Below are 27,896 nucleotides of genomic sequence, written 5' to 3'. Positions count from 1 at the left end.
ATCTCCAAATGAAAATAAAAGGGGCTGGGGATATGGCTCAGAAATGAAGCATCCCCAAGTTCAATCCCCAGGAATTAAAAAACAAATAAAAACATAGATATGTCACTGTTTTGGGGTGGCCAGCCCAACCCACAGAGGACTGCATTGGGAGGCCAACAGCAGCCCAAGAGGTAGGTTGGGAAGGTCTGTAAAGATGCCTGTGGACTGAGCTGTTGGGGGATCTACACCATTCAGTTGCTGCAGACATGAAAGACTCAACCAGTGGACACCCAGCAGCCTGATGGGGACGCCCCAAGGCCCTGCAGGGACGACAGTGGGCTCCTCTGGATCAACCATCTCTCGGTGCAGGGGCCAGTACTTCACTGGGGCACTCCTCCTGGACCTGTAGCTCAGACTGTCCTTCCTGCCTGCCTCCCCCACGGTGAGGGTGAGCCTCCCGCCCTGCCACCGCAGGCTCAGGGCTATTCCATATGCCCCTGCGCGATGGGTATCCATGGCCTAGTCCAGCCCACAGGACACTGGCCCGCTAGGGATAGGACCAGCCATAGGCTTCTCTTTTCTCTAGAATGAGATGAGATAGAGGGTCGTGGGCCCAGGCCCTAGGCCCCAGGCAGGTCAGTGTGGGATCAGACAGCTCCACCCCTTGTCTGGGTGATCGATAGCTTCCTTCCTGCCCAAGATCCCACTGGCACTGGGCTCCCCAGCCAAAGGCCCGTTGTGGTTTCTCAGCTGAAGACAACAACAAGCACCTTCCCACTGGTAATTCTCAGGGTGCTATCACCCCAGGCCTCAGCACTGCCCTGCAGCATCAGATCAGACCCTGGGCACCAGCACCAGGCTGCCTCCCAACAGGCCAAGAACAGCCAGGAACCAACTTGGGAACCAAAGGGGCCAGGTTCCCCAGCCACCTGAATTGCAGAGGGGCGCAGGCACTGGGGCAGGTTGACTCACATGTGCCCAGAGCAACCCGGTGTGCCAGGAATGCAGGCCACACACCTCAAACCACACATGCCGATGACGACGACGCTTCCGCTCCCATGCTGGGGACTAGCCACCACTGTCAGATCCTCCACATACGGAAGCTCCATATGGACTCGAATCAATCAAGGACTGGATGTCACTACAATTGTGGGCTCCAGCCCAGACCCACCTCGAAGACCAGCCGCTGGCTTCTGTCCCCTGTGTGAGAACCTCACTGCTAAGCACCAGACTCAGGTTCATGAAACTGAAGCCCAAGAGGCTTGGAATCCAGAAAGCCAGGAGGGTCAAGCTGCGCGGTGCAGTGGGGTCCCTAGGGGTGCAACTACGACTTCCTATGTCCTGGAGACACATGCTGTGATCCCAGCGAACAGCCAGGATGGCTTGGGGGGGGGGGGGGGGGCTGAGGCAGGAAGATCACAAGTTCAAGGCCAGCCTCAGCAACTTAGTGAGACCCTGTCTCAAAGTAAAATAATAAAAAGGCCTGAGGTGTGGCTCAGCGCCAGACCCCAGGGTCCAAGCCCAAACCAAGTCAGGCCAGACACATGTGCTGGCACAAACAAGCAAACCGTTAGTCAGGGTTTTCCTCCTCTGGAAACAAAGGGCCACTCCCTCAGAAGCTGCAGCTCTCAGGTACAGCAAGCTCAGGAGGCCCTCCACACACGCCATCCGGGCAGCAAGGGTAAAGCCACACCCCTCCCCTGCCCCGTGGGCATTCAGCGCACCTCCCAACAGTCTAGCCCAACAGCCATCTTTTCAACACACACCAGCCAGGGTGCAGCCCAGGGACAGACCCTTGCCTAGCATGTACAGCCCTGGGTTCTGTCCCCAACACTACACAGGCAGGAAAAAGAAAAACTTCAAACAGACTGTGAAACCCACAGGGACACGGGCATGGCACCTGGTGGGGGTTGGGGGGACAGCACACTGCCTCCTGGCCTAGTGCTGGCCACACCCAGGGGGCAGGAGCCAGGCTGAGGGGGAAGGAGAACTGCAAGCCAGCAAGAAAGCACAGTCATCTGACCAAAGAGGAAGTCCCAGGGCTGCTTACCAACACAGCCAGCACCACTGCCAGTGAGCAGCAGGGTCCTGAAGGACAGCAGGCGGCTGCTGCTCCAGCCTCAGCTCAGTCCCCAGGGCACGCTGCACAGGGCTGTGGAAGGGACTCCAGCCTGCGGAGCAGCCACCTGGACCCTTCCTGTCCACAAAAGGTCAGCCAGCCAGGCCTAAGCCTCACCCTGGCTACTCTGGCTCCTGGGTGAAGTTGGGGGCTCAGCTGGGCCCCACCTCAGACCTCTCTTCTCTGCTCTCAGCCCACACCAGTCCTGACGCCATGACTCGCCTCCCTCACCCACCTGTTCACACACACACACACACACACACACAGTGCCAAGCCCTGCTCCACCCCTGCTTCCCATCTGCACACCAAGCAGCCCAGGACCATGGCTTGGCCAAGGCAGAGGCTCTGGAGGAGAGGCAGAGGGGCTCCTTTCATCGGGAAGTAACATCCTTCCTCAGGAAAGACGTTTTTTAAGGAGTAATTTCCGAGCCCCTCACAGTGGCACATGCCTGTGATCCCAGCTACTTGGGGGGCTGAGGCAGGAAGAACTCACAAGTTCAAGGTCAGCCTCAGCAACTTATTGAGACCCTGTCTCCAAGTAAAATAAAAGGGCTGAGGTGTGGCTCAGTGCCAGACCACCCCTGGGTCCAACCCGGTACCAATGGAGGCAGGGGCAGTTCTGTACTGTTTTCCTTCAGAGCAGCATCTCCCAGGGCACTGGCACATGCCACCTACCCGGCCTCCCTGATCTGGACAATCACTGTTCTTTGGAACTTGCCTGTGCAAGTGGTCTGAGGACCAGTTTCCCCTCAGAAAAAGGCACCTCCAGCTTTAAAGTGATGTTCATAAAAAGCAGAGGGCTCCAGTACCAAATTCTGCACTTCCACAAAGCAGCCTGCCAATCACACAAGCAGCAACACCTGCTGACCACAGGACCTGGGCTGCAGGCCCCACCCAGCACACACCCCACGCCTGCTCTGGCAAAGGGAACCCACACGGGTAAAGCAGCCTGCACAAGAAAGCTCCAAACAATCCATCTGTTGGCAACAACTAACAGGCTGCAAGTTCGAACACAATCTGCCATTGTAACAGTGCCTCAGTTTATCAATGTAACAATGACTCTCTTTCAGAGATTAATGAAGTCCCTGCAAATGCTTGGCACCCCAGCATTGTTAAGATACTCTGCAGGATAAATATTAGCTTGGGACTTGCCTACATGAGAAGCGAAAGCTGCCAAAGCAGCCCTTCTAGAGGGAAGTGGTGCCTGGCCCGGCTGGCTTCGGACCTTGCTGGGCTGTCTGCTCTGCGGGTCCTCAGCATCCTGCAGGGAGGCTAGGACGCCAAGACCCCTGCCCCCACAAGCCCCTGCCCAAGGGACCACAGGGGCCAGCCCAAGGGCAGCTGTAGCTCTGTCTCCTGAGCAGCGAGCTCCGAGTCCAGCCCACAACAAACAGTAGGAAAGGAGTTAATTAAAAGGAGGGATTTTAAGATGCTTACTGGGATGAAAGGGAACAAGGGGGCATTAAGGCTTAACTCTGACTTCAACTTAGGTTTCTTGAAAGATACGTAAACTGCCTGGGTGACCAATAGAAGCATGGCCATGGAGCATGCCAACAGAGGGCCCTGGGACCCCAACATCGTCAGCCGGAGCCCAGACCCCAAAGAGCCAGGCTGTCCATTGCCGGCCTCACCCGGGGAATGCCAACAGCCTGAACAGGCAGCATGGCACAGGTGAATACTTGCCAACAGGCCACCGGCCCCATCAGCGCTGGGAGCAGCAGCAGCAGCAGTTCTCCTGAGCCAGGCAGCTGGGCAGAGGGGACCTCGGAGCACAAGCTCGTCTCTCGGGAAAGACGGGCTGCACCACACCACTGTCTTCTTCACGTCCTACAGCACAGGGCTCCTGGGCCTCTAGCAGTGACTGTGGAATGCACAAGAACTCGGGGTGCAGAGGTGTCCCCTCCAACAGCTACAGCCAGGCCCTGCCCCTGCTCATAGGCTCCCAGGGCAGAGCTGCAGCCGCTACACCTGGAGACTCAGCAGATGGTCAGTTAGGTGAGTCAGACGCCACCCGCCTCCTGTCACAGTGTGCAGACACAAGCACTGAGCCCAGAGAGCACTCAACTAGAGAGAACAGCTTAGCTGAAACTGGAACAGCTACTGCAGGTAGTCTGATTTTTCTTTGAATAGCTCAAAAGAATAAACTAATAGTGATAATATCATTAGTTTGACAAGAATTTCTACCCAAAGTTGTACTAAAAGGGATGCATTCCTAGAGTGGTAACTGGAAATTGTAGGTTAGCAAGTGCTGGTGGCCAGTCCTCGGGAATGAAGTGCAGGGGAGGGTGAGGACAGCCAAAAGTCAGCCTCCCTGCAGCCCTGCGCAGCCCTGCTCCAACTGGCTTGAGAGGCCGAGGGCCAGCAGGTAGAGGACCCCTGGCTCCTGATGACAAGCTGACTTTCGGGGTGGTTCTACCTCCAGCAGACCTGTGGCTGGAACTGGAAGCACCAGCCCTCCCAGAACCTCTCAGAAGCGGCAGTCTGATTTTATCTGTCACTCACTAAGCTTTCTGCGTAAACTATCTCTTGGGGGGAAAAAAAAAAAGACCAGTTGCTACAAAAATACCAAGTCTGAGCACTGCATGCACAGTGGCAAGAAGGCTGGCGCCCTCGTCCTCAGGGAGAGAGGGACGCCTGAACTCCAGAGCTGCTTCACCCGACACACTCAGCACAACACCGCCCATCTTCTCCTTGCTATGTACTCTTCTCCTGCTCCCACCCCAAACATCCATTCCTCATGGTTCCCATCCAGGCCACACATAATGGATGTCCCCAGTGTACCCTGGAGGCAGCAAGATCGGTCTGGGCAACACTGGGAGCCTGCTGTGTTTCTCTGAGCATCAGGCTGGGCTCCATAGTTCTTGCTTATCTGTAAACCTAGTGGTGGGACCAGCCAAATGGGACCTGAATCAGAGAACAGGCCTCATGCATGGTCCACCAGGGGAGACATCCAGCGGAGGAGCCCTACATGGTGCCCCTCATAGACCCACAAGCAGAGCTTCAGGCCAGAGTCCTGCCCGTGGCCCACCACCAGGGAGAAAAGCTGTTTGGGGCCAAGCCTGCAGGTCTAAGAAGGCACCCGTAAGCCACCCCAGCTGCCTCTGTTACTCTACAGCTTACCATGTGCAAAATCTGTCGGGTCCTGCTTCTCCTATCCCACAACCTCAATAGCACACGATACCCCAGTCCTGAGCCACCAGGCAGACCTGTGGAGCACAGTGCAGTGGTGGGAGCCCTGGCCAACACCCATGGACATCGGGAGGCCTGTGCTGGCCGGGTCAGGGAGGGCACTTCCTGCAGGGTCTAGCAGCAGCATCCTAGTCTCCTGCACTGGCGCTGTCTCTGTGTCTCCTCCCCAGTACCCCCAGAGCCCTTGACAGGCAGGAGGAGACAGCTGGAGGGAAGACACGGGCACTTCTGACACTGCATCCTTGGGTGTCTCAACTTTCCCAGAAGTTCTAGGCATCCACAACAACTTTGACTCTGCCCCTAGACAGTCCCAGGAGCCATGAACACCAAGGATGCCCAAGGGGCTGTGGAAGGGCGGCTTTCGGTCACCCAAGGGCAGAGCTTCAGGGACTGCCCTGCAGGCACTGCTGAGCAGCATGAAGGCACAGAAGAGCTGTGACACCAGCCCTGGACACCTGCCACTGGGCTCCAGAACCAATCATACATACCCAGCACTTCCCCTGAGCACGTGCCACTTGGATCCACAAAGCCAGAGACGGTGTTCAATGTGGATCTTAACAGCAGTTACAAGACAGTAAGAGCAGAATAAGCACTGAGCTCCCTCCAAACCCCATGACGATGGCCTACCCGTGGACTGAGCACACCCAGATCCCGCATCTGCAGGTCAGTAAGCAGAACCAGAGGTCTGTGTGAGAGGAGGAGCCGCAGAGAGTACTCGGCCAGGAGCCGAGGCAGGCCAGCCGCCTGAAGGCCCACAGCTCCTCTGGCTGGCTCAGCTGGAGAGAGAGGAGGGCGGCTGGTGGCACACTCTGGCCATCTCAGGATGGAAAGTTGGCTGGGCTGGCAAGGACGTCTGGTGTCTATAAAAATGTCCCTCCTGGGAGACTGCTAGAAACAGACACTGGGAGACACTTTCATTCTTTTCCTTATTTGCCACTCTGAAAAATAAGCTGTTCTTCCTACTCTGAAAGGAAAGGGGTTGGAACCTTCCACAGCAAACAGCAACCCAAGAAACAGGATCGCCAGGCCCAAGATATTTCTAGTGTGGCAAGCGGCCCCAGTGACTCTACTCTGTTTACTTGGTGAAAGAGAAACCCTCTTGGGGGATTAAACACCTAATCCCACACCCAGGCAGCCCCGTCTGTCGGAGTCCTAGGGAGAGGAGCTCATGCGGAGGGCATCTGCCCTGCCGGCCCCACAGGCTCCTGCTTCCGCCAGGCCTGTGGGTGAGGGCAACTGTTGGGTCCAGCCATGGCTCCAGGTCCACAGGGGTCATGCTTTGGATCTGGACTGTATCCCAAAGGCTCAAGTGCTGAAGGCTTGGTCCCCAGTCCAGCAGTGTTCAGAAGGAAGGCCTAGGTGGAGGAAGACGATCACCGGAGGCTGTGTCCTGGAAGGTTCCTTCTGGTCCGTGGCCCCTTTTCTCTAGTCTCAGCTGCCATAAGCAGACGCTGTTCTACACCTCGCCCTTCCACCATGATGCTGGGCGCCTCATCGCCAGCCTACAGTACCAACGCCATGGACTGAGACTTTTATGACACTGTGAGCCACAATAAGGCCTTTCTCCTGTAACTAGTTCTCAGGTTTTCATCACAGTGACCAAAACCTGACTAACAATTGTGGCTGCAGAGCTGCCCTGCACATCCCTGGAGCCCAGACAGCCAGCGACCAGCAAGAAGGCAGTCGGTAAGAACAACGGGCTGGCAAGGGCAGAGCCCCTGGGGCTGCGGATGGAGCTCAGGGCCTGCATCTTAGGGCAGGCCCCTCCTGGCCTTGCCTCACCTTCTCAGGCTACCTTATTTTGTGGGGTAAGACGAGGGCTCCTGCCTCCACTGCAGGGTTATCACCCTGACCTCTGAACGTCCACTGAAGCAACAATGCCACGCCCCACCTTGGCAGGCCGTGCCTGGCTCCGGTACTCAGAGGCCTGTAGTCACCACATGCAGCCCAGCCACCTCGGGCCAAGGCTCTCCGCCCTGGCGGTGCTAGAATACAGGCGGCGAGCTTCGTCTCCTCCCCAGCACACAAGTTCCACCTCACCAAATACTGCCTGTCCCCACCCCACACAGATGGGCTGGGCCCTTGCCCCTAGGCCAGAGTGTGTCCCATGTGTCCATAGCAGATGCATGACCCTGGCTCAGCTGAGCGTCCAGAGAACACCGTGAGCTCTGCATGCCACTCCCCTCCGTCACTTCCCAGGGTGGGCACCCCAGTCAGATTAGCCCTGCTCAGGAGGCCAGGACAGGGGACAAGATGGAAAGACTTGCTGTGGTGGGAAACTCCAGAGAGCCTGGGAGCCAGCTTAACAGGAAGCAAAAAGGAGGACGGGCCTCCCTGTGGGCTGCCCAAGGGCCTGCTTGAAAACCAGGGAAGGCGTTCCCACTCCGGAATCCCTAGAGGGTAAAAGGTGGGTTCCAGCAAGGACTCCCAAGAGCCCAAGTGCCACAGCCCTCAGGAGCCCCCACCACGTCAGCAGGATGGAGCTCACAGCTCCCCTTCTGCCCCAGCTCCTGCTGAAGTGGGGATGGACAAAGAGCAGAGACCGGTGGCACTCCATGTCACATGCCACCTTGGAGCACAGCACACTCCAACCGGGGATTCTTCAAGACTGAGAGTCAGCCTCACCTGCAACCATTAAGAACTGACCAAGGACAGCAAGGCAAGCCCAGGAGCCTGTAAACATGCCTTACCTTTAACACAGCCGCAAAGAGGTTCCCTACCTGGATCCCTTCCACAACAGGGTGAGTACAAACAGAAGGGTTTACTTCAAAAGTGAGTGCCTCCCACGCAGCACACACTGCAAACACCTTCACTGGCTCCTGCCCTCGGCAGCATGGCCCCTTGACTTCCAGAGCCCCTAGGAATGGAAAGGGGCCCGCTCTGCTGCTGCTCCCGTCCTGCAGTCCATCCCCCAACACCACTGCCTTCGACCTCACCCCCTTCCCCGGAAGTTCTAGACCGGGGGAAAAACAGAGGTAGCCCCAGCCCATTTAACCTTGCAATAAAGCTCCCTGAAGGTGCAGCTCACTGGTAGAGCACTTGCCTACAGGTATGAAGCCCTGGGTTCCTCCCAAGTGCAAGGAGAAAGAAAAAAAAAAAAAAGAGAGAGAGAGAGAGAGAGAAGCCAAACAAATTAACAGTTCAACCTCAGCTGGAAGGTCCTCCAGTGGGCCCCCGCATTCCACCTGCAGCCTGCCCCTGCCACTGAACACTGAGAAACAGCAGCGAGCAGAAATCTCAGGCCAGCTACCACTGTGACCTTGACTGGGTCATGTTACCTCTCAGGTCTAAGTTAAATGACAAGGTGCAAGCAGAGTGGCTGCTCTGAAAGCCTGTGCCACACAACTGGGCAGGAGAAGGCCTGCAGGACTGGCAGGAGGCCCACAAGACAGCTGTAAACTCGACACAACTCTTTCTGCAAAAGACTAATTTTAACAGGTAGAAAACATAACCACAACTAAGAAAACCTTCCCGGCAGACGCTAATTCACGGCACTATGACTCAGCTGCCCTGATGACTGACAGGTGAGCTCAACCTGGGGAGAAAAAGGCCCTTTCCAGGAGGAAATCCCTGCCCAGGGCAGAGAGCAGACCTGCCCCTCCCCAGGTCCCTGTTAACCCTCCACCTCCTGCAGGGAACACTCCCAGCAGGGATGTTGGTCCTGTGGCCAAAGAGTCATTGAGCACGCAATTAAGGACAGTAAACTACAGATGTGAAAATTACTTATGTATTTGGGGCATTTTGAAAGTCTAGCAAGAAAAAAACTGAGGCTATGAAAGGTGAGATGTGTCTTTTGCCTATCCCCCTCTCCAAGGGCTACCACCACTGCAGCAGCTCCTTGCTGGGCCAAAAAGGATACTCAGCCGAGACCCTGGCACACAGACCAGTGGTCAGGCAGAGCTGCTGGCCTCTTCAGATCCTGCTGCTGCCTGCAAGCAGACCTGGGAAGGCAGAGTGGGGACGGCTCCCAGGGCATGAGCCCCCCAAGCCCTTGCTATTTCAACCCTCCAAACCCTCTTCCAGCTGGTCTCCTGCAATGCTCTGCAGAGCCTGGACCCAGCGTGCGCAGAGGAGGACCAGGTGCACTCCCGAGGCCTGCCAGGATCGCCTGCTCTACCCCGCACTAGCCCGAGCAGGCAGAAATGTGCCTCCCAGCCTGCTCGCCTTCACTAGCAGTGGCCTCCTCTGCGCCAGGTGACCCTGGGCCTGACTGGCTACTTCTTCCTGATGGGATGTGAGTCCCGATGTTCAGAATGTTCAGCTGCGCCCTTTTTGTTCATCAAGGCCTTGGTTCAACAGTGGATCCAGAAGTGAGCTCAGCTTACCCCCAAATCCCTCACCACTCTGCCACGCCTCCTCATGCCTTCCTGGGTAGTCAGAGCGTTGTATCTGGGTATGTTTCTGCATAGAGTCTGCCTCTTCAACTGCTCTGTGTGGGTGTTCAGCATTTGTAACTAAAACTTGGAAAGCACTTCCTATGAACCCATTTCCACGCTAAAAACTGGATATCTACTAACTCACAGCAATCCGGAGCAGGTAATCCCATTATCAGTGCCATTTTACAGACAAAGAAACTGAGGCATGGAAGACCACGTCATTTGCCCAGAGATGTGAGATTAGAACCCAGGCAGTCTGGCCGTCTCCCTCTGGTCCAAGCCATCTGCACCATCCCAGTGATGGCCTGAGCCTCCCTGTGGAGAGGCAATGCAGCGGGTGGCCTGTGCATTCCTACAGAGAACCCCTAAACTGACACCTAGGGACATGCTTCACAGAAAGCCACTTACGGCCTAGGCGAGGAACCCACTGAGCACCCCAGTGTCCTGAAGGGCACACAGGTGGTAGCCTGGGTATTTCGCTCTCCAGCAGCAGCACTTGTGGGTCTCTCCTCACCAGGTGTGGAATGGGCCAAATGGTTCTCAAGCTCATCTGGAAAAGCCCATGGGAAGGAGGAGGGGCAGGCCGAGGTTTCGGAGAGGTGGTGGGAAAAGCACACAGGGGCAGACAGCGCCAGAGAGAGGAGGAAATCCAAGCAGACGGCACGCTCACACAGCCAGCTGGAAGGGAGGCAGGAGGCAGTCCTCACCGGCTCCCCGCAAGAGAGGAGAGACTTGGGGCAAAAATGTCTGCACAGAAGAGCCATCACTCTGGAGAGAAGGCCCCGAAGAAAGAAGAAGTCTCCAGAAGAAAGAAGAAGCCCCAGGAGAAAGGACACCTGTCACCCTGAGCAGTCACAAACAAACTGGGATCAGTGTTCCCAGCACCTCTGCTTTCCCTGCACTGTGCGGAAACCCTCAGGAAACGGCTGCCTGACTCTAACTCCCGCCCAGAACTAGACCAGCAAGCCGGCAGCAAGGAGGCGATGTGCAACACTGCGCCCACATGCTCATTCACATGCTGCCGGTGGGGACAGGGGTTTGGGCTGGGCCTTTTACCTGGGCCTGCTTTGCCAGGCCTGTGGCCTGCGTACAGCATGCAGCACTGTTTTGGGCCCAAGACTGAGATGCCTGGCTTTGGCCTTCCTCAGCATGCAGTGTGCTCAGCCTGGACAGCAGTTCTGCCCCTGGGTACCCACCTATTCTCAAGGTGCCACCCAAAGGCAGGAAGAGGAGGGGGCAGGCTAGAAGCCCCATGTGGGCACACTTTTCTGTAGGAATCTTTGTCCACACAAGCAGGACAGGCAGCTAGGCACAATGAGAGCTAACAGGCTACCTCCAGGTGCTGGTCCTTGGCACGGGTGGGGACCAGGTTAGGAAGGGCCCACCACTCCCAAGAGGGAAGGCAGAAGGCAAGGGGCTGGTCCCAAGAGGAGTGAGCAGAGGGCAGCACACTGGCACTGGATGCTGGAACCTTGGGATGCGAATGGTCTTCTAAGGCAGCTTCAGGGAGGGGTGGGCAGAGGCCAGAGCAGAGGGGCTGAGGCGAGGGAAGGAGGAGGCAGGCTGCGCTCCCACTTCTGAAGGACAGAGCAGAGCAGCCGCTGGAGGGAGCTGTGCCTACAGCTGAAACTGCTGGGTTTTTTCTTTTCATGGAAGAGATGAAACCCTGGGCTAATGGAAACCTCCATAGGAAACAGCCCTACTTCAGCCCCTCTATGAGCAGCAGACATTCATCTGGAGGGAGGTCTAGGAGGACAAGGATGCTATTCAGATGGTGGCTTACCATTCAGACAAGGACTCTGACCTGCAGGGCTGCAGATGGCAACAACTGTCCATACCAGAGACCAAAGGCTTGCAGAGGTGGCTTATGAGTGTGAATCTGGTTCTCCTGGGCTTATAAGAGCAGCCACATGCAAGAGACTCTGGGTGTCCCCTGCAAAGGGGGTTTCATGGGAAACTGATGGTCAATGCTGGAAAGAGCTGCAGCTCTGGGTCCTACAGCCCAACCCAGGAAGGGCCATGGTCAAGCTGTGCCAGGGACCCTCCACTCCTGCATGCCTGCAGGCCCAAAACACAGGGCTCCCAGGTGACTCCAGACCACAGTCCTTGATGAAACACAGCAAAAGTGAACCACTGTAGATCAAAAACCCTGATAGCCAGCCAGCCTCAAAGAACACAGATAACACCACGCCAGACATAACATGTACGATTATATGGGTGCATCGTGCATATATTATAACTTGCAGTATATTACATAAATATTTGCATCTTCTAAATAAATACATGCACTAATACATGATCTACACCTTCTATGGTAACATAACATCCCACTATGTGTAAGAGAATATATGTAAGAGAATATATATAGTCAGCATGTTTCTACATCCACAGATCCAAGCAACTGCAGATGGAAAATATTCAGAAAGGGCTGGGACTGTGGCTCAGTGGTAGAGTGCTTGCCTAGCATGCACGAGGCACTGGGTTTGATCCTCAGCACCACATAAATGTAAAATAAAGATACTGTGTCCACCTAAAACTAAAAAATAAATAATTTTTTAAAAAAGAAAATATTCAGAAAACACCCGACATCTATAGTGAACATGTATAAAGTTTTTTCTTCTTGTTATTCCCTAAACAATATAGTATAACAACTCTTTTCAAAGCATTCACGTTGTATTAGGGTTATAAGCAATCTACAGATGACTTCAGGTACAGAGGCTGCATGCAAACACCAGCGCTGTTCACCAGGGACTGGCCATCCTGGACTTTGGCATGGGCCAGGGTCCTGGAAGCAATTCCCCAAGGATAAAATGGGACAACTGCAGTTTTTCAGGTCCTGGCACACGGTGCACCACGGTGCACATCTGGGAGTGGGATTAAGCACACATGCAGATGCAAAGGTTGAACTGCAGATAGAAAATAGAAGATCCCTCTCCCAGGGCTCTTCCGTGCTGGCAGGAAGGTCCCACCGGGCCCCCCAGGCTGCAGTTCTGGACCTGGCCTCCCACCTGCCAGTCCCTGGCTGCCAACTCCCGTCTCCACCAAATTCCGCCGTCACCCTGCTTAGCTCTTCTGGACAACCCTGTCTCTCTGCTGTGCTCACTGCTGATGTTAAATCCCTGACGTTTCCCCCAATGCTACATTGCCACAACACTCCGGCAGTGACTAGGGATGGCATCTGACCACACAACCAGCAGATGCGTGAGTGCCCGGCAGGGGCTGAGTCCTGTGGCCACAGTCACCGTTAACCTTGGTCTACATGCGGCACCAGCCAGGGCAGCCTGCCTCAGGGCTGATCTCTACAGGGCCAGGAGCAGAGGGCCTGCCCAGCAGCATCTGCCTCAGCAGCAGCGCAACACAGCACAACGCAGTTCCCAGGACCACTGGTCATCACCCTCCTGGATGCAGAGATGAGCAGTGGCCCACCCTGTGCATGGGAGCAAGCAGAATTCTCCCTGGCTGGGTATTAGGGGACCTGCAAATGTCACCTAAGTTACACAAAAAATTGTGTCAATTTGTGTTGTCAGAGAGGCACACATCTTTCACCAAATTCAAAAGCATTTATGGCCCAGGAAACATTAAAACTGTCCCAGTCTAGAGACAGGGGGAGGGGGATAGCCACTTGGTCTCTCAACTGGCTAAAGGAGTTTTCTTTGTGATGTGGTTATTACATAATCTTTTAGTAATTTTTTTTAAAAGTAGGTCCTCCCTTTTGTTTCCTTTAGGACTTGGTTGAGCAATTTTAGTTCATACCAAAAAAAAAAAAAGGCAGAAGAAAAATAGAAAACTAGCACATGCCTGGAGTCCCACACTTTGGAGACTGAGGCAGGAGGATTGCTTGAGCCGACGAATTTGAGGCCAGCCTTGACTGTTGACTGTGAAACCCTGTCACAAAGGGGAACAGGAGGGGAAAATAGAAAGGTACTCTAAGTTAGGGAAAACTGTAAGGACCAGCGCAGATCACAGGAGCCAGAACCTTCTGCAGCTACCACACATACACTGGATGACATCAGACAGCAACAGTCAAACTACATTTTCTAGAACTGATCCCAGAGACATGGACCAAAATATCAACAACCACAAATAAAACAACTGCCACCCTGTCAGATAAAGCCAATCAGGGAGGCAGGCAGGGGTGTGGAGTGTGCCCTGGGTGAACCTACCCTGCTTGGGGGTGGGTGGCGTGCTCCGGACAACCCACACATGGCATCAGCTCCCATGCTTTGAGAGGAAACTCCACATAGACCCCCGTTAGCAAATGCTGGCGTCCCCCCAGATGAGGCGAGCACCCAGCCTGCATGCACCTGCCAGATTCCAGGGAAGAACCCGCTCCCTTCCCTGCTTGGTGCTCAGAGCCTGCCACACCTGCCCACCAGGTGCACAGGGCCAGGCAGGCCACTCAAGTTCTCAGCGCACAGAAACCTGACTTAAACAAAAGCTCTCCCCACCGAATGCTCTCACGGCCCCACAGCTTCAATTCAGGTGGTGCATGCCCAGGAGGCACAAGGAACCCTAAAACCTCCCCTAAAACTTCTCACCCTGCTCTGAGCTGGGATTTCTCAGCTACGCTGCCAAGGCAGTCCCCTTCTGCCCCCACCCTGCAGGACGCCACGATACCATAAACACATAGCCAGCAGCTCCCTCCAGAAAGGGACCTGGGGCAGGAAGCTCCAGGGCAGAGAGCCTCAGGTCCCTGGAGGTCCCATCTCCCCTAGCCTCCTCCAGGGAAGACCCACCCTTTCCTACAGCCTCTCTTCCTTAGGTGGCTTTGGTACCTGCTCCCTCCCCATGCCCATGGACCAAGGGTTGAAGCTCCCTGCTGTGGCCATCATCCCCAACCCTGCCCACCCCTTCCTGTGGACCTTCCATTAACTCCCCTCCCCTCCCCTCCTTGCAGGTGGCATCTGCTTTCTGGCACCAGAACCTGAGTGATACAGCAACAAACAGCTGCCCAGAGGCACACACAAAGGTCTCCAGGCGGCCCTGAAGCTCAATGGGGACACCAGATACATGGTGTTCCACAGGAGCATCAAGCAGCAGCCAGAACCTACCAATCTATCTGTTGGCAAAGAAGGGGCTTGATGATCCCTGGAGGGTGGGAAAGCGCACCCTAACATGGGGAAGAAGAGCTGCGAGGTGCAGTCTCTGGCTGCAGCAGGGCCCAAGGCTGGGAGGCCAGCAACCCTTCCAGGCAAGCGGGCGGCAGGGGGCAAGTCCACATCAGCCCACTTCATTTCACCCAGCACGTTGCCCCGGCTTTATCATGCCTGTTTTACAGCTGGGGCCCTGGGACTCACAGAACTGAGTAGCACAGCCAGAGTCCCAGACCCCTGGAAGGAGGGATGCATGTCCAGTTGCTGCAGACCTAGAGCCCCATAAACACTGGTGGTCCTGGCCCACGGTGTGAGGCCGATATTCCCAGGGCCACGGTTTGCCAGGAAGATAAAAAGGAGAGCTTTCATCTAAAAAATGAGCATAACTGCTCGTTGGAAGACTGCCTTTATGTTTAAATACTATCACAAACTCTAGGTGCCTGGTGGCATCGGGCACTGCAGATCCTCCCTGGCTCCCCTGGGCAGGACGCCCAACATAAAGCACCTGGTCTACAGCACCCAGGAGGTCCAGAAAGCTGGGATCACGTGGGCTCAGCCAAGCAGCTCTACTCCCAGTCTCTTCTCCTGAGAGACAGTACTGGCAGCAGTAGGGGCAAGGGAGTCCTGGCCACTGCACCTCCCAGGTTTCGGAAGCACAGGGCAGATGGCCTGGGACAGGCTGCAACAGTTTTCTGGGGCTTTTCCTAGCACTAGACATTTCACGGGATGGAATGAAAGAAAAACTATCTGTCAAAGACAAAAGCCCTCAGACCCAAGCTGCACCCAGAGGTTCACAACGTTAAAGCAGCCCCCTGGATGGCTGCAGGGTGCCCCTTGAGCACAGCCCAGCAGGGAGGTGAAAGTCTCTTGGAGACAGCAGCACTTGTGGGATCTACCCCATCTCGTCTGCATCTCCTTGGTCCAGAGACAGGATCCCCCCCCTCTTGGCATGAAAGCCCAGGGGGCCAGCCCCTGACCTCAGGCCTGGCCCTGAGGACACCTGCCAGTCAGGCTTGCTTCTTCCCTGGCCACTTAGAAAAACCAACAGACGGTGGGGCTGGGGTTGTGGCTCAGTGGTAGAGCACTAGCCTAGCACGTGCGAGGCCCTGGGTTTGATCCTCGGCATCCCATAAAAATAAATGAATAAAATAAAGGTATTGTGTCCAACTACAACTAAAAAATAAATATTAAAGAAAAATCACCAACAGACGGACTGGGATTGTAACTCAGTGGTAGAGCGCTCGCCTAGCACGTGTGAGGCACTGGGTTCAATCCTCAGCGTCACATAAAAATAAATAGATACATAAAAAATAAAGGTACTATGACCAAAAAAAATCTTAAAAAAAGAAGATTCTTTAAAAAAAAAAAAGATACTGTGTCCATTTATAATTAAATAAATATACACATATGAAACCAATGGAGACACGCCAAGGCCACTCCAGTTCCATCTTCCCAGATGGCATCTGCTGCACCCACTATCCCGAGTGTGTCTTACAGCAGGGACAGCCAGCCAGGGAGTGGAGTCCCAGCAAGTTACTCAAGAGCTCTGAGCCTCAGCTTACACTTCCACAAAATGCAGATATCACTGCTTCCACATGCGGGAGCAGATCCAGAAGTCAGTTCTGAACCACCTGGCCCTGCAGACAGCCTGCTCCGGCACACCTCTGAGTGCCTGAGGAGATGCACAGCGACTCCCGTGGGGCAGGAGACCAGCGATGACTTCAAGGTGCGTCACCTCTGCACAGCCGCAACGGGTTCTAGTGGTGGGGAAGGCTACCAGCACTAGCAGCAGCTGAGCCGTGGTCTGAGCATGTGTCTCCTCGAATTCACATGCTGCTCCCAGGCTGTGGTGTTTGTTAGGAGGTGGTACCCTTGGGTGGCCAGCCCATGTGGGTAGGGCCTCTGAGAAAGAGGTCATGCCCTCATGAAGAGGTGGAGCAGCTACAGCCCCTCCACCATGGGAGGAGCCTGACTGCTGTCCCAAGGACCTCCAGCACTGCGGGAGGTACACCCCTGCTTCTCCACGCTCAGGCCCACGTACTGCTCCAGGGCCAGCACACTGCTCCAGGGGCAGACCTGGCTCACAGAGGACACAGCTGGGTGACGGGTCCTTCACTGTGTAATGAACTTGGCGTTTTAGGAGTATCATCATCACAGCTGGCCCCTCCCCTGAGTCATTAAGGTCAAATGCACGCAGACACTGACAAAAAGGGTGCAGGGACATGGCTAGATGCAGAACATCCCACCTGGCAGCAGTGCAGGCAGATGCTCTGTGGGGAAGGCAGGCCTGGGATCCCAGTCCAAGCCCAAAGACCCCCCAAGCCACAGGAGAACTGTGCGGGGGGGAAACAAGGCCCAGGCAGACGGAGTGCTGGGGAGACCATGAGGAAATCCACATTAAACACTGTAAAGCGACCTTCCAAACCACATGGTGACCAGGCAGAAAGCTTGGCCTACATTTACTTGGCTTCCAGTCTCCCACGGGCCACAAAACTGAAGCAAGACCTATCTAAGCTGGACAGCCACAGCCAGCACCGCCCACAGGAGCCTTATCTGCAGGCACCCCCGTGCCGCAGCCTCCAGCCAGCCGCCAGCCCTGACAAGGACTCCGACCCGACCAGGGACCTCAGGAGCAGAGGCCCTCTTCTCACCCTGCTCCATACGGCGGGCTGCCATGGCGACTCACACACTCAAGACGTTTCCCATTTTGTTTACTTACTTCCTTATTATTTCTGTGTGCTGGAGATGGATCAGGTGCACACGTGCCAAGCTCCGCCCCAGGAGGCACCCAGCCCTGGACCACACACCACCGCACCCCTTGTGTGAAAAGGTATTGATGCTTTCCACACAGTCAGCATTAAAGAGGAAACAACGCTCAACATGCAAAAAAAAAAAAAGGCCACACACATGCTCCACACACCTAGCCACCCACTGTCCACATGCAGAGAGCACTCTGCCCATGAGGCTGCCATGCTGGGCAGGGGGCCAAGCCCCCCAGGCAGCTCCCTGACTGACTGGCCTGACTCTGGGTACACGGCCAGCCTGCTCCCACAGTCCTCCATATTCACATCTTCCCACAGCTACTGTCTCTTAAAGTTCAAGACAAGCAATACATCAACAGAGCCACTGATGCTGGGCCATGGCGTGTGGACGCCATTATCACACCATGCTCAGAGCTTTCAGCTACATCTGCAAACGTCCATGACAAACTTTAGTTCTTTAGGACTGACTGTGATCAGCAGTCTCCTTAGCATCTGCACCCAGAAGCTTCGTTTGGAGTAGCTCACCTGGTGAGCATCTTTGGAAAAGAATGGACCACCAACGGCCCAGCACTTCCAAAGCTATAGCCTCACCTAGCAAGTGACAGTCACAGGCTCAACTAGGCACCCAAGAAAGCCAAGCAAGCTGACTGGCCAGCACAACAGACATGGCTAGGAATTCAACCAAGTGGTACTTCAAGACCAATGGCGCCAACACAAGGGATGAGACCGTTGCTGGGGTCCTTTTCCTGCCACGCTCCTGGCGGGGAAGTGTGGTGTGGGGATGCAGGCCTGATGCCACAGCCTCCAGGGCCAGCACCCTCCTGGCACCAACAGTGAGGTGGCATATGAAGATGAGTGGCACATCCCTGTTGCTCTGTGCAGAAAACAAGCAGCAGGGCTGGGGATGTGGCTCAAGCGGTAGCGCGCTCGCCTGGCATGCGTGCGGCCCGGGTTCGATCCTCAGCACCACATACCAACAAAGATGTTGTGTCCGCCGAAAGCTAAAAAAATAAATGGATCTCTCTCTCTCTCTCTCTTTCTTAAAAAAAAAAAAAGAAAAGAAAACAAGCAGCATTCTTAAGCAGGGGCAGCATGAGAGCTGGGAGCCAGGCAACACCTGGGCAGGCTCTGCTCACCCTGTACCACGCAGCTTTGGCAGGTCGCTCCCCCTCCCCCTGTGGGATCTGTCAGGGAGAGGAGGCCCAGTGCTCAGTGTGGCCCAGAGCTGAGTCAGTGGCTGTCACTGCTATTCCTTAAGGGTCTACTAAATGTTAGGAACAAACACCCTGTGCTCCCCAGTGTCCATGCAGAAGGTGGAGCTGTAGGCGCCAGGTGGCTTCTGGGTCAAGGTCTCAAAGCCACGGTGGTCCTGCCAGCTGTGGTGGCCCTGCACTCCTTCAAGGTCACTCTGGGCCCTGTACTGTTCCCACTGAAGGAGAGGCACAGGCCTTCCCCATCTTTTTAGGAATTAAAAACATTTCAGACATCTGGATAACTCAATGCTGGGCTAAAAATGCTATACACAGTGCTAAGCTACCCTTCAGCTTATGCAGGGGACACCTGTCCCCGGAGGACAGGGAACCGGGCAGCATGCTCTCCCCGTGCTCTCCACCCAGCCACCAGGAAGGGAGTCTCAGGGAAAAGGCCAATAACAGCCACTCTAGCATTCCTGCAGCACACCTGGCTGGGATAAGATGCACACAGGAGAGAAGCCCCAGGTGAGCACCGGGGCTTCTAGAAACAACCCAACTCGCTGGACCTGCTCTCCTTCGTTCGGCACAGAGCACTTCTCAGTGTTCAAGAGCCTGAAACCTTAATTTCAGTACAGAAATCCCAAATGCCAAGAAGATGTGAGCACTGGCAGCGTGAGAGAGGAGGCCGAGGAGGGGCCACCTTCCAGGCCTGCTCACTTGTTCTTGGGGTGGTGGGGGACTATCTCACCCAGCCCCTTCTTTGCTGCTTGGATACACCACAGGATTCCCAGAACAAGGTCTGGAGCCAACTGCTCTCTTCACTGGCCCCCAGGACCAGGCACTGCCCACAGTCCCAGGGCGTGGTGACCTCCCCAAACACTGAAGCGTTCCTCAGTGGGCCCCTGAGGGGGGGGCAGAAGATGAGTGGCCAAACCCCAGAGCAGCCTGCACCCTGCCTGCAGTCACAGGCCCGCCCTAGGTCATGAACTATGCACAGTGTCAAGCCCCAGGGCTGAGTCCATGGTGTTCTGTTTCTACATGTGAAGGTAATTTGTTGTTGTCATTTAATTACTAAACTTATTCTCATACCAAATATCAGTTGGCTTTTAGGCTAAAAATAATAAATGGCTCTGCTCTGGCAGCATTTCCAGATCTGAGCAAGCCCTCGGGGCTCCCCACACCAACCCCGTCCCAGGCTTTGGAAGGGGGCCACCTTCCAACCCCTAGCCAATCTCCTCTTCATCAGCACCCCCAGCCCACCAAAAGGCCCTGACCCCAGGAACACTCAGATGGCCCTAGGCAGAGAAGGCACATTGACCCTGAGGGACCAAGAGCAGATAGGGCACTGAATTCCTGCCAGGCAAAGCCTGGGGAGCCCAGACCCAGCCACCTCAGTCTTTTCTGCTTCTAACACATCTTTCTGGCAAATTAAAATTTAACTCAAGGCACAATTCCAAAGGCTTACATTTTAACCCAACCAAATAAAAATGCAACTCCATTAACCAAGCCATGCATGTTCAGGAAATTCATCATTTCACCCTTTAGCACACTGCATTTAGACAGCATGCAGCTAAATACTAAGGTTCAAGACAGAGCAGCTCTGTGTCACAAGCCGACACAGTACAGGGCTTCACCCTGCACCAAGCACAGCGATACCCAGCACGCCTGCAGGCGTGAGGGTGTGTCAACACAGACCACGGGGGAACTCCCTAAGATCCTGAGTCCCCACAAACTGCTTCCTAAAACTGAGAAACAGCCCTGGTGGAAGCCGCAGAACCCTCCTGCGGGCCCTACCACCATGCAACCACCTCCATACTCCCCTTTCCCCACCTGGGCAAGGGGAGACGTTCTTCACCGAGACTCAGCAGCAGAGCTGTACCTGGCACCAGGGCAGTCAGAAATTCCCCTAATTCAGGCACCTTAAAAGGACCCCCATCTAGCTCTTTGAGAACCCCTTCGTTTTATTTTATTTATTCAGTAACTACTTATGAAGATCTATGACATTTTCGCTTCTGTGATCAATTCTGTACCGATAACTACAATGGGTACAGTGGCACACGGCTATAATCCCAGTGACTAGGGGGCTGAGGTAAGAGGATCGCAAGCTCCAGCAATTTAACGAGACTCTGTCTTTAAATAAAATTAAAAAGGCTGGGGATGTAGCTCAGTGGTAGAGCACTCCTGGGTTCAATCCCCATAATGGGGTGGGAGATCACAAAGACAAACACATTGTTCTGGATTGGGTTAATGGCCTGAGGATTAAAGGGATGTTTTAAATTGTGATTTACATGTACTTTTGTCACAGAAAAAGAAAGAAGAATGCCCACTGAAAAGACTTTCAAGTTTAAAGGCACATTGCATTAGATAAGATTCCAAGAGGAGCATAGAGCAAACATACAAGTTTAGGGACAAAAAAGAAACATGCAATTTTCACGCTGTTTTAGAGGCAGCCAGTGGTGGGTGCGGAATCATCAGGGCACCTACTTTATTTCTAAACCCAGCAGCACACTGACCTACTCATTTTAAATGCCTTCCAGATTCTAGAAACAACACCTTTTACAGCTATTTAAAATTATGAGAAAAATATTGACATATGTCCATAGTTCTTCAAAGTTATTTTATTTAACTCATGAGCAGAAATGCCGGAAAGCCCTGCTTCAACACGACCTGACACTAACACAGTCCTAACTTAATCCACGACCACTGATGAGAAAGTGGCCTTCTACCAGCTCCTGGCTGGCTAGCCCTTCCCCTGTGCCCAGCACACTTCTAAAAAGTGGCTTCACCTCCACTGCAGAGCCTTCAAACCCCTCCCCTCAAAAAAAAGAGCCATGTTCACCGGCTTGGGAGGCAGACTTCAACCCCCAGCACCAAAACAACACAACAAAACAACACAACCAAGCAAAAATACTCCCTTCCCACTCCAAACTCACACTCCTTAGGATTAACACATTTCCCCAGAGTGATAACTCTATCATGGATGATGGACAGGTGAAGAGGACTTATTACACCTGAGTGACTGCTTAAAGCTGTGAGTAAGGTGTGAGTGCAGGGACCGCTGCACCTGCGCCAAAGGGTGCAGACTCTGAGGGTCTGTCTGCTAGTCAGTCTCACTCAAGAGCTCCCTTTCCTTCTGCCAACCAATGCAAGTGGTCCGAGGACAGGCAGAAGCCCAGGAGAGACCATAAACTACAGCAATCCACACGCGGGGGCAGCAGCCTGGGGGTGGGAGGGGCAACTCCAGCATGGTAAATTAAGCACCCTGGGCTTGGTTCAGGAATGTGGCTTCCTCTCGCTGCCAGCAAAATCCTTCAACAGGTTTAGGGGATGAAAACACCAAGACCTCGGTCTGAACAATGCCTCCCCGACCTGGGCTTCCCGCCAAGCAGAGGTGGGAGGGCAAGGTGGCCGCCCTTTGTGACTTGAGACAGTTTCACAAACCCCTTGGGGTAGTGAGGATCCCTGGATCCGGCTTGGGAACAGATGGCACCCTCTCATTCCTGCACTGGGGGCAAAATGCCCAGCACAAGGCACACCTTCCTTGGAGCCCCAAAGGCTCTGGAGTGAACCTGAGTTTTGGAGCCCTCACTGCACAGGAAGGTGGCCTTGAGGACGACATGCAAGACAATGTGGTTTTTTTGAAAAAGAAAAATCCTGCTTTCTCACCCAAGGGCCCAGAGCCAAAGGGAACTCCACCTCCCTCAAGAAAACAGTAAAGTGCCTAACTGGAGATAGGAGCTCAACAGGTGACCCACCCGACTGTGCAAGCCTGCGGGCATTGGCATGCAGGGCTTCCACAGGACTCCTGGGAATGCACATTTTAGATGGAAAAATCTATTAGGAGGAGGGCACCAAAAGCCTCACAGCAGGAGGGCTTTGCTGCAACCCCCAAGCCCAAGCACACTTTAATCTTCCTAAAACGCCTCTTTGTAAGTCCCCTGCCAAGAGAGCCACCTCACCAACACTATCAGGCCTCCCCTGAAGGTTTCTCACCCCACCTCCACCCAAGTGGGCAGGGGCTGGAAGTGCCTATGGCACAGCCTGGTCAAGTTTCTCTCTTGGCTCTGGGCAGAGCCCAGTCCCTTCCCCGGGCATGCAGGTCTCACAGTTCTCTGAAAAATGTGCCTCATTTCAAAGAGGCTCGGAATTTGATACCAAAAAAAAAAAAAGGCCACTTGAAGCACATTTTGAAAGTTCCACATTTAAAAAGATCCTTGTTCATTGATTTTGGTGGGGCACTTACACTAATCTAAACAAGGGGACCTTGTTTAGGAGCCAGTGGGGGAGGTGCGGAGCTCTGGCCCTCTGCAGACTCGTGCTCCTGGGGTCCTCTCACCCCCCCCCATATGGCTGCTCTTCATCTGTGGTGCTTGTTCCTCTGCTGTACTGTCACTCAGCACAGCTAAAATGTTCCCTATCCCCTGGCCTAAAGTCAAAGCACCCTTCTAATGTGTTTCACTAAGTATACCTTAAACAGAACTGTGATGTGATAAGAACATGGGAAACCACAGGAGGCAAGTGTGGAGCCGCATCCTCACCCATCCTTAACAGGAACACGGCTTCCAGCACATTCCAGCTCCACAAATTACAGACACAGCTCTGCCAGGGGTGTTCCCACGAAGGGCACTGGCAATTTGGGGTTGTCTGCCACCTACAGTGTTCACCAGTAGCCCTCACTCATGCCAGGCCGTGGGGCTGTCACAAACCACTCTTGCTAGCCACCCAAAGCTGGAATTCAGGGCCCTCAACATGAGCAAGAGAGGGCACGGGCAGAGGGAAAAGCCACAGTTGGAAAATGATAACAGCAGCAGCCCCAACCCCAACGCTGCCCCTCGTCTGTCCTCATCTGTGTTCAGACAGCAGAGATGAAATCAATTCAACACCAGGCAACCTAAGCATCAGCTTGAATGCCTTCCCAAGCTTCTCTCCTCCAGCGGGCACGGGGGAGCTGCCACTGCCGCAGCCCTCTCCTCCCCTGCAGATCTGCAGGGCGGATGGAGGCGGGGATCTCCTGCTCCCTGAAGGGGGCAGACTCAGGTTTACAGGCCCCTCCCCCACTCCCTCTTCCCCAATCAGCAAAGTTAGGAGGGTGTTACAAGCTACAAGCCACCCTGGAGATCACCCAGTCCAATCTGACCTGCTTTCAGGAGGCAAAAAGGGCCAAAGCTGCAGTACACAGCGTCTCAGTGAGGGAAGTGAACAACCCCCACGGCAGCGTCCCCACTCCCAGGGCCCCAGGACACGGGTTCCAGACAGACCCACCTCTGCACACCTAATATGCACTTCAAAGATGTCAAATGATCTACTTTCCTTTTCATCGGCATTCACAAAAACAATTAGACTGAATGGGACTGAAATCCTTGAAGTGGGACTTGAAATCCCACTTCCCCAGCCTCTCCCCATAGCATCTGATTTCTTATCATGCCTGAATCTCCACCTGGAGCCAGGGGGCTTCGGGCCACAATTGCTGCCCTTCCCCATTCTCACACAGCCTTTGTAAAGTCTCCAGAGCACTCAGACTCCATAGGCTCTTTTAGTATGTTAATTCAGATCCACCAGAAAAGTGAGGAAATCATTCACATTTGTTCAAGGCAGGTGGGTGTTCCTGGTTCTGATGGCCAACCATTCTCACACTTCTTAATAAGTAAAACAATCTTCCAGACTCTCATTTTCTTACTCTTTCCTACTACAAGAACAAAATAGCCGAGAAAGATTTCTACCTCATCCTACCTGTCTGCCACTGCAGGGAACAAAAGCACAGGGCACAGCACTGGGGAGGTCCAGCAATGTTTTGCCCCATTAGTCATAGCCTCTGGACCTACGACAATCACTCAGCTTATACACCCTCGGGGTCCCTAGGTGCTGGTCTAGAAAACAGCACCCAATAATAAGGAGCTACAAGCCTCCTTCTGCTGGAACTGGATGAGGTGCCAGATTGGGCAGAGGGCCAGTCCCAAGGGCTCAGTCTGTGGATCTGAAGCCACACTTCATCAGGGGCCCAAGGCTCCCTAGAAGACCAAGTGCCCCTTCCCACTCCTTGCTGGCCCCACCTTCTAAAATCACTAGAGATAATTAACCAGAAAGCTGTGCTCCTCATATGAACATACCTTCCCAGGAAAAGCCCTCGCAGGACTGTGCTCCTGGGGAGCCCCTGAAGTAGCTCACTTTGGGGAGGAATGGGTTAAACTCAAGGGCCCGAAAGAATAGGGGGTGCCAGTGAAAAAAGTGAGTGTTCTTCAGTCCAGAGATGCGTGCAGGGGTCTCCACAACAGAGGCCCTGAACCTGGAGCACGGACGCTCTGAGCGGCCCTTCTTCCAGAGACAAGGTCGGCCTCAGGAAATAAGGGCATCTAGAAGGGACAGAACCGATAACACACAGGGCAGAGGCGCAGCCCAAGGGGCAGGCTCCGAGCCCAGGCGGGACACTTGCAGCGCTACAGGGGGCCGAGGGGCGTGGGTGCTGGGAAGAAGAGAGGGTTAGGGAAGCGGTGGGGGACATTTCTGTGATGGGCACAGAAGCTGAACTCTCAGAAGTTGGGGGGCGCGGCAGGTGGGGAGTCTCACAAGAACGACAGGCGTCAGGCTCCTCTCTGGGCAAAGAACAGGAGCACTGGGGGTGACGGAGATGCTGATGCATGGAAGCGGCGGGTCGATCCAAAAGAGGGTGTACACTGCCGGGTGGGGGCCTGGGATGCTCGAGGAGGTTGATGGGATGCGGTCGAGGAAGGGCAGGTGCAGTCGGGAAGGAAAGGGGCCAGGCGTGGGGGCGGGGCGCCGGGGGGCCAGCGCCAGGCCAGAGGGGTGCGGATGCCCCCCAGGAGAGGGAGTCGCGGGGCTGGGGCTGGGGGCGGCCACGAGTTCGCGGCCAGGACGCGCAGAAGAGGATGGGGGGTGCAGCAGGTGCCGGCGGCAGGTGCCAGGTGCGGCGGGGCCGGGCGGGCGGGCGCGGCCGCTCACCTGTCTTCTCCGGCCGGGGCCGCGGAGCGGCGGGGCGGCGGGCCGGCCGGGCGGGCGGCGGGCGTTCGGCGCGGGCCCCGGGCGCACTGAGGCGGCGGCGGGGCGTCCGGGAGGCGGCTGCGCCCTCGGCGGCCAGCCGGGGTTCCGTCAGTCAGCGACGCTGGCGCAGAGCGAGCGCTGCGAGGCTGCGGCCGGCGCGCGGGGACAACGCCGCTTTATCGGGTCGGAAACAGCCGCTCCGCGCCGCTTCCGCTGACGCAGCGCCGGCCTGCGCCTCATGACTATGCAGCGGCCGCGGGGGCGGGGCCTGCGCCGCGCGCGCCCATTGGCCGCCTCCGGCGCACGCGGCCCCGCCCTCCTCGGGGCCCCGCCCACGACCTGGAGCCCCGCCCCGCGGGCCTCCTCGGCGTGCGCCCCCAGCTGTCCCCCCTGTCCGCGTGTCCAGGCTGCTGGATCCCTGATCCCCTCCGCGACATGAGCGCACTCCCTCCCCCTCGGTGGCCGCGCGACTAGGACCCCTGCGCCCGCCCCCGCCACTTTCCCACTCCCCTCTCCTTCCCCCACTTTCCTGCCACAGCCAAGGGGTCAGGGAGCGGAGTCACCATCTCCCCGCCCCCCAGCCACGAGCAAACACGGCCCTCTACCAGTACCGAGACGGGTCGGGCCCCCGCTGTAGGGGTTGCACCCTCTTCCTGGGCAGCAGACATTCTCCTTGTAACTTGCCCCCATCCCCAACCCCACCCCGGCAAACTTTCTTCCTTGCTCAGGGCGCTGGCCAGTCCCCTACTGGGACGTCCATCCCACCCCTTCCTCATAGTCTACCCTCTACTACCTTCCTCCAGCCCTGGAGTACTGGGCAGGACGCAGGACTCAAGCCTCCTGCGGGCATGGCCTCCCGCTGCAGGACTGACCTTTTGCGGGGCACCAGGGGCGGGGGTGAGGGGCAAAGATCAGGTACTCCCCACGTGTGGAATTTTCATAACCCCCAGGAGGGGACTGTTGGAAAGCCATCAAGACGAAGTTGGAAAGGCAGCTGGACAAATAAACAAAAAGAGAAAAGGATGGGCAAGGTGAGAGAGCCGTGTTTGCATCAGAGCTCTAAGCCTGTGCCAGGGTTTAAGAGGCCTTGGACAAATTACTTCACTCTCAAAGCTTTGGTGTCTTCATCTGAAAATAGAGATGGTAAAGATGCACGCCAACAGTTTGGAAGGAATTTAGAAACAAAGTAGCCAATGGAGCCTGCAGAACAGCTAAAATGGGGAAAAAATGACAATGCCAAGTGTTGACGTGGAAGCAGAGCAACTGGAACTCTCCTACATTTGCCTATGGGGATGCAAGGCACCCAGCTACCTTGGAAATCTGTTAGGAACCACTTGATTACCAAGCAGTGCCCCTCCTAGAAACACAACTAACTTTGTATTTCTGTTCATAGCAGCACTGTTTATGGTACACCCAAACTGGAATGCACCCTAATGCTCATCAATGATTAAAGGGATACATAAATTGTGACATATTCACTCAGTGGAATGACAACAGTGAATAACCTATAACTACACACTTGATTCCATTGGATGGCTCTCACGAGTAATGCTGAGCAAAAGTCACATTGCTGGGCATGGTGCTGCTTACCTGTAATCCCAGCTATTTGGGAGACTGAGGCAGGAGGATCACACGATTGAAGCCAACCTTGGCAACTTAGTCAGACCTGTCTCAAAAAACAGAAAGGGTGGGGATGTAGCTCAGTGCTTGCCTAATATGTGCTAGGCTCTGGATTCAGTCACCAGCACCCCTTCTCAAAAATGTCAGACATTTTTTAAAAATACAAGTTCCCATGTACATGGGGTAGATGTGTGGGTGGTGTTAGGAGTCAGGACAGTGGTTAGCATCAAGACAGGGGTGCCAGGGCCAGGAGCAGGTGTGGAGAGTGCAGCGGGGTCTGACGGTGTCCTGTCTGGATGCTGGTAACACAGTGTGCTCAGTTTGTGACAATTTCTTCAGCTGTGCAGTCAAGATGTGTATGCTCTTCCATGTGTGTGAAACACCTCCACGAAGGACAAGCAGGATGCCAGTGGTGTGTGCATAGGCTTCAGAGCTGCACCTGACAGTTGTGGGTCTCATTGCTAAGTATCTGACTCCCCTGTTGATTTTAACTCTGGTGGCCAGAGGCAATTCCAGCTGTGCTGCATGCCAACTGTGTGACTTGGGAGCCTTCCTGAACCTCCCTGAGT

The 27,896-nt window shown here is 55.0% G+C and overlaps 1 protein-coding gene across 1 annotated transcript in view; it reads right to left on the bottom strand.

Moving 5' to 3' along the window:
* Positions 1 to 25,747, bottom strand: part of Slc45a4 (solute carrier family 45 member 4) — a 68,297-nt gene extending 42,550 nt beyond the window's left edge. The window contains exon 1 of the mRNA XM_027950748.3: positions 25,669 to 25,747. The gene's annotated coding sequence lies outside the window, so the exon portion shown is untranslated. The remainder of the gene's footprint in view (positions 1 to 25,668) is intronic.
* Between the last annotated feature and the right edge of the window lie 2,149 nt (positions 25,748 to 27,896).

The sequence above is a fragment of the Marmota flaviventris genome, chromosome 15 (genome assembly GCF_047511675.1).
Source record: "Marmota flaviventris isolate mMarFla1 chromosome 15, mMarFla1.hap1, whole genome shotgun sequence".
Taxonomy (NCBI): domain Eukaryota; kingdom Metazoa; phylum Chordata; class Mammalia; order Rodentia; family Sciuridae; genus Marmota; species Marmota flaviventris.
This window is presented reverse-complemented; position numbering and strand designations above follow the sequence as displayed.